This window comes from Rattus norvegicus, chromosome 3 (assembly GCF_021556685.1).
Source record: "Rattus norvegicus strain SHRSP/BbbUtx chromosome 3, alternate assembly SHRSP_T2T, whole genome shotgun sequence".
Taxonomy (NCBI): domain Eukaryota; kingdom Metazoa; phylum Chordata; class Mammalia; order Rodentia; family Muridae; genus Rattus; species Rattus norvegicus.
The window spans coordinates 4,398,399-4,412,650 of NC_141536.1; the positions used below are offsets into that span (position 1 = coordinate 4,398,399).

General features: G+C 44.8%; 1 protein-coding gene across 12 annotated transcripts in view; it reads left to right on the forward strand.

Annotated features, from left to right (window-relative positions):
• Positions 1-371: 371 nt before the first annotated feature.
• The window catches only part of LOC147995368 (CD99 antigen-like protein 2), a 73,555-nt gene continuing 59,674 nt past the window's right edge, over positions 372-14,252 (forward strand). For 2 of the 12 annotated variants that reach the window (XR_015684171.1, XR_015684173.1), the window contains exons 1-3: positions 391-675; positions 1,394-1,683; positions 13,272-13,503. The gene's annotated coding sequence lies outside the window, so the exon portion shown is untranslated. Of the gene's footprint in view, positions 695-720; positions 884-1,393; positions 1,684-7,407; positions 7,585-7,963; positions 8,005-8,740; positions 9,140-12,541; positions 12,725-13,271; positions 13,890-14,252 lie in introns of those variants that run through there. The other 10 variants (XR_015684178.1, XR_015684177.1, XR_015684174.1 and 7 more) reach the window with 10 other exon arrangements.

Below are 14,252 nucleotides of genomic sequence, written 5' to 3' on the forward strand. Positions count from 1 at the left end.
AAAACTCCAGTGTGTAATCTCATTACTCTCCCTCGCTCTGTCAACCTAGAGTGCACAGTTGCTTACAGCCTACAGCTGCCAGAGCGCTGAGTGTCCCTCCAGCTCATGAGGTCACCTCCTGCAGTGTCATAACCCATACTGGAGAGTTGTTGGTAGCCCAGGAGTAGTTGGGACAGCCCAGACCAGATCTGGCCAACAGTCTCACCTTCCCAGGCTGGCTGCTCCACCAAACTACAGCAGTCTTAGAAAACCTAATGAGAGCCAGTTGTAGTGGCCGCTGGCAAACTTCCTCAGAGTCGTTGATTGGTCAGTGGCCGAGAGCTGTAGCCAATCAGCGCGGTGTTTGGGCCCGCATTTCGGACCAAAGGTCCGAGTAGGCGTCTGGCGGGCACAGTGGCCTGCAGAGACTCAAGGTATGGAGGGCAGAGCCAGGGAGGGGTGAGCATGTCTTGGGACCGGACAGCCAGGCGTCTGGCACCGCCATCACCGCTATCGCTGCTCCTGGTGCTGGTGCTGCTGTCACGAGCCGGGACTCTGCATCCTGAATAGCTCTTTCCTTACGGGGAGTCGTGGGGAGACCGGCTGCTGCAGGAGGGCGACGTTGAAAGCTCCGCGGCTGTGAAGCTAGCAGTACGTAGAAGTAGCTTCTATGGTGTCCAGTTCAGCAACCTCTACGTAAGTTCAGCTCCCAGAGGTGCGCGGCTTGGTGTGGGGTTGTAGTTTCTTCCCAGGGTGTGGAGCAACTAACCTCCATGTTTAACTGTCATCGCCGCTGGGGACCGGACTTAGCAGCGGTGCTGCAGCTTCTTGATCCCTACTGTGGAGGAATAAGGATCATTTCAAGGGAGAGCTGGAACCGTCCCCCTCTACTTCGACTTCGCAGGCAGGAAGATGAAATTGAGGCGGCTAGTGCGGTTTGCCTTTAGGGGCGGTGGGAGGCTGTGCACACAGGCATAGCAATCTAATTAAGGACACGGCACCCAAGGTGTGCAGTGGTGGAGAAAGATGAGCGGGTTCAAGAGCGGCCGCACCTGTGAGTTGCAGTGCACTTGAGCACTGTCACCAAAGTTGAGTTTGTTACCCCTGGATGTGTCTCAACCTGCCAAGAGGAGGGAGTCTTCTTGACTCGAGTAGAACTCGGACCGTAGGTGCGTTCGACTGGTGGTTGCCCACCACCAGTTTGAGTGACCACCGTTTTGCCCTTTTAAAAATGTTTATGTGGGGCGGGATTCACGTGCTACCTCATGCGTGTGAAGAGCAGAGAACAACCAGTTTTTTTTTTTTTTTTTTTTAATCCCACCTTCTGTCGGGTCCTAAAACTCAAGTCATCAGGTTTGACAGCAGAGTGCCCTTACCTGCTGAACTGTCTCACCGCCCTGTGGTCTTATTGTAGGTGAGCACCAATGGGATCATCTCCACCCAGGACTTACCCAGGGAGACTTAATATGTCGTTGATGATTTTCCTACTGACTTCCCAGCCATCGCCCCATTCCTGGCTGACATCCACTCGAGTCACAGCAGTGGCCGGATCCTGTATGGAGGACACCTCCTGGGCTGTGCTGAGTCTGGCTGCTTGCTACCTGTGCACAGGCTTCCCCCCTACCCACTTCTTCCTGGCCACCTGGGAGCAAGTGGGCGCCTAGGAGGAGGACAGGCTTGGTTGGGGCTGAGTGGCCTGGAGAGGTAAGCAGAGGTGTACCCTGCAGCTGAATAAACAGAAGGGTTGGGCTTGAAAAGGAAACTAAGACATTGGCTAAGAGGCATTCCCTTGATTCCCCTCCTCAACACTAAGAAAATCGCTTAGTAAAATGAGGGACTAAGGTGCAGATACCAAAGACCCTGAGGGAACTTAAGGCACTTTACAGTTTTTTTTTCCCCCTGGAATCACCTATAAGTACACAAATAGTTCTAATGATATATTCATCAAAAAATTAAAAATTTGGGAAATTTAAAAAGGAACAACTTTTTTTTTTTTTTTTGTATGAGCTGGGTGTGGTGTCACTCACCTTCAATCCCAGCAGAGTCAGAAAGGCAAACAGATATCTGTGAGTTCTAGGCGAGCCTGGTCTACAAAGTGAGTTCCAGGACAGAATACAGAGAAACCCTGTCTGGAGAAACCAAAAATAACCTGTAGGTTCGTGTGTACATTTCTATTTATTTCTTTAATATTGTTGCCGTTGACAACAGTGGGTCCACAGTGCCCATATTACTTTTTCACTTGCTTGTTCTGCTGTTTAGTATGCTCTGGTCAGTGTATTTCTGTAACATTTATTACAACCTTATAAAATCTCACCCTTCCTAGTGGTCATTAAGGTTGCTCCCGTGACATTTTTACTATAATCAATACTATAAAATGCTTTATAAGGTTTTTTTATTTTATTCGTGTGTGTGTGTGTGTGTGTGTGTGTGTGTGTGTGTGTGTGTGTGTCTTTCTCTTTGTCTGCTTGTGTTGGTAGGGCCAGAAGAGGGCTTGGGCCCCCTGAAGCTGGAGTTGTTACATACAGACAGTTGTGAACTGCTTGACTGACAATGGATACAGAGATTTGAGCTAGCATGCTGAAAGGACTACAAGGTGCTGAGCCACCTCTTCAAAGCCAACACTTTTTAAAGTGTCAAAACACTGCACAGCCTGACCTGACATCACAGGAGAGTGAGCAAGCATGCCATGAACTTCTTAGTAAGTTCCCTGTAGCTTTCTCCACATTGCCTTTGTAACAGTTTACATACTTCTGTCTGCAGGAGCCTGCTTTGCAGTCTCCCTGGAGAAAACACCACTCTGCTCTGGCTTTGGTCTTGGCAACATGTGAAGCGGGTATGGGTGGGTGAGGGTAAATGGCCTCATTCCTGGTGTAGGTAGAGACAGAGTCCTCTTGTGAAATTCCACCTGGGTGTAAAATGCCATAGACCTGGAGCAAATCTGTGTTTGCTTTAACTCCCCTAGTGCCTCTGAGCTACAGAAGTGATGTCTTCCCTAAGAGCTTGCCCCTTGTTCCTGAGTTTGTTCTGTGAACTTAAAGGAAGAGACATGTTTTCCTAAAGCCTGCACCAGCAGAGATGGAGAAATTGTTTGAAGTTACAGTTTCTTACTTGACAGGTTAACATCCAGTTTTGTTTACTGACTAGCCTTGTAATGCCTTGGCTTTGACATCTCAATTACAGTTCAACAGAATACCTTCAACTCAAACACTGCCTCCTTGGCGCAGGCCAGCCAGCTAGAGGGCTAGAGAAGACAGTCCCCACTGTTAGGTTTCATTCGCTCAGTCATTCATTCATACATTCTTTTTAAAACGTTTATCTAACATCATGTATAACAAGCTTATAGTGGAAAAAAATAAACTTTTATAATACAAGCAACTAGGTCGCCAATTCTAATATTTCTATTTTCTTACAGTCTTTTTAAAAATGTTTAATTTATGAGTGAGAGTGTGGGTGTGCATGCACATGTGTGCATATGCATGTGTGCATATGCATGTGTGAACCAGAGGTCAACTTTAAATATCTTTGCTTGGGAGCCATCTTGTCTTTCTACTCAGGGTCTCTCTGGGGCCTGGGGCTCCCCATTTACGCTAGGCTTGCTGGCCAGTGAGCCCTAGGGATCTGCTTGTTTTTCTCTCCAGGCCAGAGATTACAAGCGTGCTGCCATGACCTGCTTTTGATCTGGGTGCTGCCATTCAAATCAGGACTTCATGCACGCACAGCAAGCACTTCATAGGGTGTGCTGCCTTCCAGCTTCTCCTGTAATGTTAAAAAAATCTATGTCACAGGGTTAGAGTTAGGAGCTAGGGTTTAGGGTTAGGAGTAAGGGGTTAGGGTTAGGGTTATATATGCAGAGAGTCATATATATCATATATAATCTCTATCTGAACATAGTCGATATTTGTTAATTCAGAAACTACTTTTACACATTTTCCTTATATCGGCACTGAAATAGACATAGTCTCTAAGCGGAATGCTCTTACTCTGAATGGCCTCTCTTACATTTAGTAGGAACACCACTGATAACCTTTTGTTGTGGTAATATGGTGGACTCTCCAGCTAGAGCTTCCTCCTAACCCATCTTGATTCAGGGATTCCATTTGGGTAGGTTTCAGTGAGCAAGCAATTTCTCCAGGATAGAAGGCAGAGCATGTATCAGCCTGTGCGCTGGAGGTTAATGTACTAGGGGCATGGCAGGCACAGTGTCTTTCAGAAGAGCAGGGTGTTGGGATCTGATGCAGGAGCACTCAAGACGTTGTCCCTTCTGAGGACTGCAATTGGTTCCTGGAAGTAGGCAGCCTTGAACGATTTGAAGTGGGGAGTCTGACGTTTATGTTGTTCCTTTTGTTTTGCTTTTGATCCCCCCACCCCATGCATCTCAGGTTGGCCTCAAACCTCATAATGGAGGATGATCTTGAATCTCTGATCCTTTTGACCTGACTGACCTGTGCTGAGATAGTGGGTGTGCAGCATCACACCCTACCCATTTGATGGGAACGGAACCGAGAGTTCAGGCTGACCAGGCACTCTACTAGCTGAGCCACAGTCTTTCTGGTGACCTTAGTTAGTAAGGGTCGAAGGGCAAACTAGACAACTGTTAAATAGTCTGTTTGTTCACACCATCAGACTTCTCTTTAAATTTTTAAAATTGTGTTTATGCACATGGGTCATATGCCTACATACCGTTGCATGCAGTGCCCGTGGAATACCCTGGACCGGATTACCTACAGTTGTGAGCTGTCATGTGAGTGCTGGGAAATGAACATGGGTCCTCTGGAAAAAGAGCCAATGATCTCAACCAGGGAGCCATCCCTCTGCCCCCCTCCCCTTACCTTCTTGCAGGAGTGTTTTATACTGTCTTCTCGACACAGTCCCACAGGATAAGTACAGTAATTACTGTTTATATCACAGAAGAGAAAATAATTTCCAAATCTGCCTTAAGTGAGGCAAAGTCACCTTAGAAGACATACTTTTCCCCTTTCTTACACTTTCCATGCAAGACCCATTTCCTGTACACGAATCATATAAGTAGTTACAGTAACAATCGCTGCACTTTTTCTGAAGACATCTAATAAATAAGGTTAGCGTTTTAGTGTTCATTGCGGCTTTGGTGCTAGGACAGTTCTTGGAGCCATATTCAAAGGAAGTGTGAACTGGAGTGAAGTTGCTGTGAAGGATGCTTCTGATGATAACCTCACTTCGAAATTATGTTCTGATGCTCCCAAGGAATGTTCAGCTGAATTAGCTAGCCTCTTGCAACAGAAAAAACAAACAAACAAACAAAAAAGTAGAGCAAGGAGCATTTGCACTGAGGCTCCGGGGTCTTGAGGCTGCGGTGGGTCCCAAATGTTTTAGTGTTTATTTGACATGAAGGTTACAGCCCCAGAGAGATGAGTTTACTACATAGGATTCTCATTTCATTAGCAACCTTTCATTAGAAACAGTCTTTGACAGTTTCCTTTTGGTGTCCGTGCATGCGGTACCTGTGTCTCTGTGTGTGTCTGTGAATGTGTGCGCATGTGCAGGCACACACAGACATTCATGCATGGTTCACATTTGTGTGGAGATGCACGTGTGTGCAGACCAGAGAAGAACTTTGAGTGTCCTTCCTTAGGCACTATCCACATTTTAAAAATTATTTATTTGTTCTGTGTACGTGTGCATGCTTTGACACTGTGGTAGTCACAACACAAATTCAGAGTCAGCTCTCTGCTAATCCTCCTTCATGGGGTCTGGGAATTGAGCTCTGGTCATCAGGCTTCCGAAGTAAGTGCCTTTAACCTGCTGAGCACTCTATCCAGCTCCCTTTCAAATCATTTTCAGGCACACCTCCCTCTGACCCAGTACTCAGCAGCTAAGCCAGGATGGATTGCTGGGTGACGAAGCTCACGAAGCTGCCTTCCTTCTATGGGACTACAGATCTGGGACTGACAGACACCATGACTGTTTTTGTTCAGTGTGTATTCTAGGGATCAAACTCAGGTGCTCATGCTTGAATAGCAACTCCTCACACTGAACCATTTTCCCAGCTCTTCCTTCAATTTTGCAGTTCTGGGACTTGAACACAAGTCCTCATGAAGGTTAGCTAAGTATGTCCTTCATGAGTGAGCAGCACCCATAGGCACAGTAATTCTTTCATTACACCTTCCAGGTACTTGTGAAGTCAGGAACAAGGCAGAAAACACTTGCAGCAGTGGTCTTGGAAGACACAGTCCCTCAGGCTTCATTTTCTAAGCTGTAGATTGACATGGTAGTGCTAAATTTTTAGGGTTGTCATGAGAATTAACCAAGGCGATGTGTTGTTCCTGCCATGTAACGATCTTGTGGTAGAACTCCTTTATGTAAGGACTTGGTTGTTTTATTTCATTTTATTCTCTCTCTGTGTGTGCATGTATGTGTACGTATATGTTTACGTGCTACATGTGAATATGTATGTCTATGTATGGTGAGTGTGTATGTAAATAATCTATGTTAATGCTGTATATGAAATTGTGTGTCTGCATGTTCATGATGTGTATGTATGTCTGCATTTGTGCATTATGTGTGTGTTTGTATATGTGTGTGATGTGTGTGTCTGTGTATGGTTTATGTGTATGATGTGTGTATGTGCATAATGTGTGTGCTTGTGTGTATCTGTATGGTGTGTTTATATGCATATGGTGTGTGCATGTTGTGTGTGAGTGTGTGGTGTTTGTATGGTATGTGCATACTGCATTGAGGCCACTTGTGTGTGCATGATATATATGTGGGGTGTGTGTGTGGTATGTGTGTAGGACATGTATGGTATGTGGTTTTGTATGATTTATGTGTGCACGTAGCGGGGTGCACATGCAGAGATTGGGAGGAGATCCTCCCGGTACCAGTTCTCTCCTTTTACATGGGTTCCTGGAACTGAACTCAGATTTCAAGGCAAGGGATTTATTTACCTTTCGAGCCTTCTCTGGCCCTCTCTGTAAGTACTTTTTAAGAGGAGGGTTGTCCAAATTGCTGTTTTGGGATTTTCCCCTTTGTTTTTCTTATCTTTTTGCAGGGGAATTTGGTGGGGAAAATTCTATAGCTTTCTTGTTTTTTAACTTTTCCAAACATCCATATTGTTCCTCAGATATTGCCATAGGCTGAATGGGCTTCAGGACTTGTTCCATTCGATGAGGTTTTGAGCACAAGATGTGTTCTCAATTACTCCTGTGGAAGGCTCTTCTGAATACTTTGAAGACCGTGGGATTGAACTCTTGCTTTGATAGATTTTTTTTTTTTTATTTTTGAGGTAGATTTTGGCACACAACAATCTCCTTTGCCTGGAAGATTCTGTGATCGCTACATAGTTTTCTGACATCTGGTATAGCAATATTAATATTAATGTCACTGGAAATGACATCAGATGAATAATATCTTTACCGTGTGAAATGTTTCTGCTCTCTTCATTCCCTCCAGGATGTTCACGTTGGGTGTGACAGAGTGTTCTACCTGGCATGCAAGAATGGCATGGTGCAACTGCATTGAAAAAAAATGAACAAATAAAGTGTTTGTTCATTTAGTTAATCTGAGATTTCTTAAACTGTCACTTCATAGAGCAAAGAGGTTATGGCCGGAAGATCTGAGTAATGATGGGTACCGTATTTTTTTTGTTTTGTTTTTTGTTTTTTTGTTTGTATTGTTGTTGTTGTTGTTGTCGTTGTTGCTCTGTGTGTTTTTGGTGTCAGGGGAAGGCTGTTGTGTTCTCACTGGGGAAGAGGGTGTTATCTAGAACTGAATTAGATAGTATGTCGAAGGTTTTTGTTGATGAGGAATTTCATTTGGGTTGGAAGGACCACAGGAATGGGAACCGAGAGTGAGTGGTAGGAGAGCTTGCCCTAGTCTGGGCTGCATCCTGGGAGAGGGATGGGAGCCTGGAAGTTGCTTCAGAAAAGGATGGAAACATTGTATCTGTAGCCAGGAAGCAGAGATAGATGGGTGTTGTTTCTAAGCTTTCTTTCTTCTTTGTATGCAGTGCAAGCCTGAGCCCAGGGAATGGTGGTGTCTATATTTAGGGTGGGTCTTCCCTCCTTAATTAATCTAAACAAGATACTTTATCAGAGACATGCCTGGTGACTGTTTCCTGGATGGTTGTAGATAGCGTCAGATTGACAGCTAATAGTATGCATCACAGCTGGTCCCTGGATGCTTTAACATGGAATGGTGGGTGTTGAGTTGGTGCAGAGGTGACAGTTGTTGATCAAGAACTTTGGATTTAGCTGGAGCTTTTAATTTATGAAGCTCGAGTCCACAGAAACGGTACGTGTGTAATTTACCACATGTCAGTGAAGACAGAGAGGATAGAGAATAACTAGATATATGAAAATGGGTTGAAGAAAACTGCTTAGGTGTCCTTGAAGACTACATATGAAGGAGGATACACTATGTCGTCGTGAAAGCATTAGGCATTCTCTTAACTCTGCAGTACAGGGGTGAATTTAGAATACCCCAAGTACATCAGTGTCCCCATGGGAATGGGGAAAGAGTAACATACAAAGTGGTGGTTGGTGTTCACACCAAACATCGTAGGCCAGAATCAGTGGCTTTACACCTCCAGAGAATGTGTTCTTAAAGAAGACTGAGCATTGAACTTTGTCCCCCAGGAAGGAATCACCTCATTTCTTATTTTGTTATCATTTTGGTAAGGCTGAATAGACAAATCCCTTGTTGTAAAGATGTCATTCTGCTGGTTGATGTTTTACCCTTTTTGGATGGTATGTTTGAGAAGCCTTCTGGTTTTCTGTCTGAACAGGAAACTGGAGACCTTGCAGCTGGGCAACTCTGACCTGATCCTCTTTGTACTGCTCCCCACGCTGTGGAGAGCTCCTCTCCTAGCTGGCACTCTCTCTTTCTCTTTGGGGAGGTTGGGAGGCCATGACTCTTGTACAGGTTTTGGCAGTGCAACTGAGGGCTTACCTTCAGAACCGCTGTGGAGGACTCTTGGAAAACTTGTCTCTGGGAATGTGAGGGCCTTTCCCTTTGGAAAAGAGTCAGACAAGAGGGTGTCTCTAAGGGGGGCTCTTCAGAGCCTATGAAGTGGCCTCTTAGCGATTCTGTGTGGAAGTCTGTAGCCCTGACAAGGGGTTCATGTGTGGCAGATTTCAAGCAGCTCAACTCTTCCGGAATGTACTTTGGGATCATAAACTATATTAAAAGGAAGTTTTTGTTGTTTTCTCCTCTGTTATTTGCCTCTTTTAGTGGGGATGAGGAAATTAAAAACTTGCCATCTGAAGTGAGTGCTTTGCCAAAAGGTGACACAGAAGAGACATAGAGCAAATAAGGCACTACATGTGCAGATCTCCAGGTTAAAAGTCGGGCTCTCCCATCACAGCCTCCTCACTTCTTCCCAGACCTCCTCCCCACTGCCTTCTGATCTCCACATGTAGACAGCCCTTATCATATGGAATTTCTGTAAATTTAGAACCTTGGTTCTCCCTTATCATGTGAAGTTGATTGTGGCCACCATACCAGGAGCCTCCACAGTTGGTTATTTAAGGATGGGATTATTAGTTCGGCTTTTTATCTCCTACTTGAACTTTGCTGTGACTGAAATAAAGCTTTCGCAGCCTCTGGCCCTACCCTGACTGATGATGGATGACGCATGTTCTTCGTGTCCTTGAGTTGGAAACTTAGAGGGTTTGACCTTTCTGGGGAGGGTCAAGCCCCGCAGATGACATACTTGAGGACTACAGCTGCAACAAATGTAGAATGTGGGGACTGAATTCATGAACTTTTTTTTGAAAAACAAGGAAGGTAAGCAGACTCTTCCATTTAGAGAATACAGAGGAGCTACAGAGTTTTTTTTTTTTTTTTTTTGTGAAACCATATTAATATCTGCATTTCTTTGTCTTATTACCCAAACCTCAAAGCTATACTTTAGCATTACGTGTCAGAAAGGTAAAAGTAACCTTTGAGATGTTCTAGAACAAGGCAGAAAAAAACACAAGGACACATTCGTTCCTTGTATTCAGTTTTGAGGGTCTTGCTGCGTCAGTTTGTCTTGTTTAGCAAAATGAAGAGGTAATGATACCAATAAGTGATTTCTTTTCCTTCTTCTCATCCACCTTCTTTATAAAGCGAGTATTTGTAAGAGAAATGTCTCCCCAGTTCCCTATTAAATTGTAAAGCATATATGATCTAGTGAGAGAAGCCAACTACAGAGTCTAAGACAGTGGAGCATCCCTTAACTAATCCTTTGGTGGAAGAAGGTGGTAATGGCAGAAAAGGTCCCTTTGAAACTCAGTAAATGCAATATCAGGGAGTAATTCCACAGTCACCCTGGTGTTAATTCAGACTCCAACTCTCATCTGGGTCTGCTTTGGCTCCCACAGTGTTTATCTTCATCCATTGGCTGCCACTCTGATGCTACCCTACCCCACTCTGATGTCCTGGACACTCTCCTTTTTCTGTGGCCTCTGCCACCATGCCTGTCCCCAGTCACTCTCCTAAAATTCCAGTCCTGGCTGTTCCTCTCTCCTATAATTCAGGCTCTTGGGGCATAGTTTTTTGGCTCTGTCCTGACTGCAGCATCAAACATAATGTGGTTTAGCGGGTACCCAACCCTGATGAATTAATATTCAGATGGGTTAGTGAGTGGAGGCCAAAGCCAAACCAGACAACCAACAGGAGCCAAATACATACTGGAAAACCAACATAGTGGGTGCCGAAGGATGGAAGGGGTTCCGCAGGGAATCACAGTCCTCGACCCCCAGGAGGCAGTGCTTGCTGGTTAGGATTTTCTTGGTGCACAGCATCAAAGCACTTAGTAGGAGTGGGGACCCTTAAACACTGTGCAGAGGACTTAGTGGAGCTGAGCCTGGGAAGGGAGATTGGGTCAGAGCAGGTGTCCTGGAATGGCTTGTTTGGTAGAGTTCAGATGAATGTCTGTTGCAGGGGATGAGCTGTTGGGTCTGGCTGGCTTCCACCATCAATCATTGCCCGACCTTAAGCAAGCCCCTGGGTCTCTTTCTTCATCTGCAATGTGACAAGATAACTCGTGTTGTAAAGAGACTGAAAAGGAAAGGGAGTTTGGCTGTGAAATCAGTAAGGATGCCTTTTGATTAGCTGCTTCCTGACTGAGTGTGGCCTGCAGTAGGCAATGGGTGGATGCATAGATGGATGGATGCATGTCTTGCTGGATGCACGGATGTTGGATTCATGGATGGATGGATGGATGCATGGCTGGCTGGCTGGATGCATGATGGATGGATGCACAGATGGATGGATGGATGCATGCATAGATGGATGAATGCATGGCTTGCTGGATGCATGCTGGATGGATGCATTGATGGATGGATGGATAGATGGATGCATAGATGGATGGATGCATGGATGTTGGATGCATGGATAGATAGATGGATGCCTAGATGGATGGATGCATGGCTTCCTAGATGCATGGATGGTTGGATGGATGGATGGATGGATGGATGCATGGATGCTAATATGATGTATGGATGTGAAAGCCATTCAGACACAAAATAAAAACTGAGGGTATAGGAATGAGCAAGTCAATTTTGTTCCTTGTCCCAGAACTCTCAAAAGAGTTTGGACTGGAGAAGCTTTACAACCTTAACACTTTTAAATACACTGTTTTAATGTTATTTGTTGAGAATTTCATACATTGATACAGTATATTTCAGTATATCCACTTCACCCACTGTGTTTGTTCTAATAATCCCTTGATACAGCGAAGCCTACTCATGAGTGAGGGGCCACCACTGCAGCGTGGTCCACTCACTAGGGATCATACCCCTAAAGAAAACCCTCCCCTAGCAGTTCTCAAGTGACAGAATCTTCTCAGCTGAAGGCAGGGGCTTCAGTGCCCTACCACATCCGTGCTGGAATGTTGAGTGGTTTGCTCTTCTGCTGGACACCAACTGCACTGAGTTTGTGAGTTCAACGACCATATCATGAGAACATGTCATTGTTTTGATCCAACTCCTTCCGACCTTTGGCTCTTAAAATCTTTCCACCTCTTTTCTTTCCAATATTCCCTGAGCCTTGAGGGAACTTGATACGGTGGGAGCTTCTGTGGCTGAGTTCTCCACAGAGAGTTCATTCTCAATACTCGGACTAGTTATGAATGTGTATTACCTACCATCCACTGTATGAAGATGCTCCCCCAATGACCACCGAGAGCTGTGTTAATCTATGAGCTTGTAACTGGTATTGTTTGATACTATATATCCATTTAAGAAAATAGTAGTTATGGTTCACTCCCAGGGCTTATGAGCCTGTCTGCCATGGTTTTCCTGACCAGATTTACAATGCCAGGCAAAAGTTTCCTCTTGTAGTGCAGACCTTAAATCCACCCAGAAAATGATTGGTGATCCTCATTACATTCCTGCCATTTATGGCGCACCCATGAGTACATCTTGCCAGGGCTTTTGTTATATAGCCCTGAGTAGTCACAGTGGAGTGAGAATAGTCTGCGTAGCATCTTCTAGCATTATAAAGGGTAGCTAGCAGGGGTGGAAGTTTCCTGCTAAGTACTGTGCAGGCAGGTCTGTGTGATTTCTTCAAGTTCTTTGACCTACTTGTGTGGTGTCATCAGCTATAGGATCTTACCATCACATTCTGATGGGTAGCCCTGAGCAATGAGAATTGACAACTCTGGTATCATCTCTGTGACATCCTCGACCAACAACTTGAGAGCAAGGTGTCCTACATCTGGCTCTGGACTTTTTGAGAACTTGTAGCCAATGGAAGGAGAATTACCCACCTTGTAACGTTCGTTGTAAGTTGGCAAGTAGCTTTTCATATGGCTTTTGTATTTTAATGTTCGTGGACGTTTTACCTACTTGTATGTCTGTGTGAGGCTGTCAGAAGTCCTGGAACTGAAGTTATAAGCAGGGGTGAGTTACCATGGGGGAGTAGGTGCTGGGAATTGAACCCAGGACCTCTGGAAGAGCAGCCTGTGCCCTTAACTGTCCGTCTCTCTGGCCCTTCATATGGCTTTTTCAAATATCCTTAGTGTTAGTTAGTTCTTCTTCATCCTCTTCCCTGCAATCCTAAAGATTTTAACCCAGTGTTTCATTTATGCATTATTTAACTATTGATCTAAATTGGTAGAAAAGATTAAAAAAATAACACGTGGTTTACAAAATTATATTTGTAATTTGAAGAGGGGATTCTAAAGGAGATTATGTTCAAAACCAACATGGGGAAATCCTAAAAAGGATCTGGCCTCTGCCCCCTTGTTGGAACACCTTACCTGTGTTCTGATTTTCTTCTTTTGTTTATTTCTTTGTTTAAGGGTGTCTGCAATTCCTTTTTGTCCACAGCTGAACACTTTCCAGGCCGTTCTGGCATCCGATGAATGTGATTCCTATGCCCTCTTTCTCTATCCTGCCAATGGTCTTCAGTTTTTGGAACTCACCCCAAAGAATCCTACAGTGTCCAGCTGCAGCTTCCTGCTAAGGTGGGATTCTGCCAAGGGGAAGCAGATGACGTGAAGAGAAAAGCCCTGTATTTCAGCCTGACTAACAGTGAGCAGTAAGTGAAGAATCTCTACCAGTGAGTAATGTGGAGTGTGTGACTGTGCTATGCACTGGAAGGACATTTAGGAGGGACACTATCTCTAGTGGCCAGAAACCATTTGATAATAACCTTTGGTGGCTTCTAAGAAAGGCGCTGGTTGAAAACCAAGAGCTAAGCTGGACCTCTGGAGCTTCAGGCTGCCCAAGATTTAAAAGATTCTTTCTTTTTCCTGCACTATCTGTCAGGCATAAACCAGAACCAGAAGTGATTATATGTTTTTGCAGAACTACTGGGATTTGCTGTGAAAAACATTGTTCTTGGGGCTACATAAAAATATCCAGTCATAACTAACTGCCTCAGTGGACGCTTTTCAGGTTAATGATTTCTGGAGAGGAGGCATCATGAGTCAGTCTTTCAAACAGGTATTGTTAAGGATTAAATTATGAGTACTATAATGGGGGGGAGGTAGATGAGGCTTTTAGTCGTCTCAGGTTTCTCCTGGCACCATCACCAGAAATCATGCTGACTGGTTTACCCACAGCGTTTCCAGAGACAAATCCATTTCTTAGTCTCCCCAGTGGGTTATTCTGCTAGTGCTGCAATAGGCTATTCTGCAGGTGTCTGTCCAGTTGGTGCTCCTAAGAGACTATTGACTTCAGGTGGGCTCTTTTGTCTTTGTATTTTGCAATACTAGCTTAGCCCACAGTAGTTACTTTGTGGCTTCCCATAGTTGCTTCTCATTCAAACTAGATCGTGGGCAGATAGAGTGACAGAGCAAAAATTTG